Source organism: Lampetra planeri, unplaced genomic scaffold (assembly GCF_965212315.1).
Source record: "Lampetra planeri unplaced genomic scaffold, kcLamPlan1.2.h2 scaffold_194, whole genome shotgun sequence".
Classification (NCBI taxonomy): Eukaryota; Metazoa; Chordata; class Hyperoartia; order Petromyzontiformes; family Petromyzontidae; genus Lampetra; species Lampetra planeri.
The window spans coordinates 45,001-47,506 of NW_027614691.1; positions in this window are offsets into that span (position 1 = coordinate 45,001).

Consider the following 2,506-nt stretch of genomic DNA (forward strand, 5'->3'; position numbering starts at 1 on the left):
GTCCCAGAACAGTGCCTGATCCCGGGCAGGGCTGAGAGGAGCGCCGCCGTCCTCTGCCTGGAGCTCACAGCCTCTTAAAACCCGGGTTTCTGAAATCGGGCTGGAACGGCCTGAACGAAGTGTGTTTGGCGAAAGCAGGGGACAGAGATCTCTGTCCCCTGTTTGTACTTTGCCATTTTTTCCTCTCACAGGAGAACCGGGACACACACAGGCTGCAGCGCACCACGTCAGTCCCAGAACAGTGCCTGATCCCGGGCAGGGCTGAGAGGAGCGCCGCCGTCCTCTGCCTGGAGCTCACAGCCTCTTAAAACCCGGGTTTCTGAAATCGGGCTGGAACGGCCTGAACGAAGTCGATATGGCGAAAGCAGGGAAACCAGTTCTCTGCCCCCTGTTTGTACTTTGCCTTTTTTTCCTCTCACAGGAGAACCGGGACACACACAGGCTGCACAGCACCACGTCAATCCCAGAACAGTGCCTGATCCCGGGCAGGGCTGAGAGGAGCGCCGCCGTCCTCTGCCTGGAGCTCACAGCCTCTTAAAACCCGGGTTTCTGAAATCGGGCTGGAACGGCCTGAACGAAGTCGATATGGCGAAAGCAGGGAAACCAGTTCTCTACCCCCTGTTTGTACTTTGCCTTTTTTTTCCTCTCACAGGAGAACCGGGACACACACAGGCTGCACAGCACCACGTCAGTCCCAGAACAGTGCCTGATCCCGGGCAGGGCTGAGAGGAGCGCCGCCGTCCTCTGCCTGGAGCTCACAGCCTCTTAAAACCCGGGTTTCTGAAATCGGGCTGGAACGGCCTGAACGAAGTCGATATGGCGAAAGCAGGGAAACCAGTTCTCTACCCCCTGTTTGTACTTTGCCTTTTTTTTTCCTCTCACAGGAGAACCGGGACACACACAGGCTGCTGCGCACCACGTCAGTCCCAGAACAGTGCCTGATCCCGGGCAGGGCTGAGAGGAGCGCCGCCGTCCTCTGCCTGGAGCTCACAGCCTCTTAAAACCCGGGTTTCTGAAATCGGGCTGGAACGGCCTGAACGAAGTCGATATGGCGAAAGCAGGGAAACCAGTTCTCTGCCCCCTGTTTGTACTTTGCCTTTTTTTCCTCTCACAGGAGAACCGGGACACACACAGGCTGCACAGCACCACGTCAATCCCAGAACAGTGCCTGATCCCGGGCAGGGCTGAGAGGAGCGCCGCCGTCCTCTGCCTGGAGCTCACAGCCTCTTAAAACCCGGGTTTCTGAAATCGGGCTGGAACGGCCTGAACGAAGTCGATATGGCGAAAGCAGGGAAACCAGTTCTCTACCCCCTGTTTGTACTTTGCCTTTTTTTTCCTCTCACAGGAGAACCGGGACACACACAGGCTGCACAGCACCACGTCAGTCCCAGAACAGTGCCTGATCCCGGGCAGGGCTGAGAGGAGCGCCGCCGTCCTCTGCCTGGAGCTCACAGCCTCTTAAAACCCGGGTTTCTGAAATCGGGCTGGAACGGCCTGAACGAAGTCGATATGGCGAAAGCAGGGAAACCAGTTCTCTACCCCCTGTTTGTACTTTGCCTTTTTTTTTCCTCTCACAGGAGAACCGGGACACACACAGGCTGCTGCGCACCACGTCAGTCCCAGAACAGTGCCTGATCCCGGGCAGGGCTGAGAGGAGCGCCGCCGTCCTCTGCCTGGAGCTCGCAGCCTCTTAAAACCCAGGTTTCTGAAATCGGGCTGGAACGGCCTGAGAGAAGTGTGTTTGGCGAAAGCAGGGGACAGAGATCTCTGTCCCCTGTTTGTACTTTGCAATTTTTTTTCTTCTCACAGGAGAACCGGGACACACACAGGCTGCAGCGCACCACGTCAGTCCCAGAACAGTGCCTGATCCCGGGCAGGGCTGAGAGGAGCGCCGCCGTCCTCTGCCTGGAGCTCACAGCCTCTTAAAACCCAGGTTTCTGAAATCGGGCTGACAGGCGCTGAGAGAAGTGTGTTTGGCGAAAGCAGGGGACAGAGATCTCTGTCCCCTGTTTGTACTTTGCCATGTTTTTCTTCTCACTGGAGAACCGGGACACACACAGGCTGCAGCGCACCACGTCAGTCCCAGAACAGTGCCTGATCCCGGGCAGGGCTGAGAGGAGCGCCGCCGTCCTCTGCCTGGAGCTCGCAGCCTCTTAAAACCCGGGTTTCTGAAATCGGGCTGGAACGGTCTGAGAGAAGTGTGTTTGGCGAAAGCAGGGGACAGAGATCTCTGTCCCCTGTTTGTACTTTGCAATTTTTTTTCTTCTCACAGGAGAACCGGGACTCACACAGGCTGCAGCGCACCACGTCAGTCCCAGAACAGTGCCTGATCCCGGGCAGGGCTGAGAGGAGCGCCGCCGTCCTCTGCCTGGAGCTCGCAGCCTCTTAAAACCCGGGTTTCTGAAATCGGGCTGGAACGGCCTGAGAGAAGTGTGTTTGGCGAAAGCAGGGGACAGAGATCTCTGTCCCCTGTTTGTACTTTGCAATTTTTTTTTTCTTCTCACAG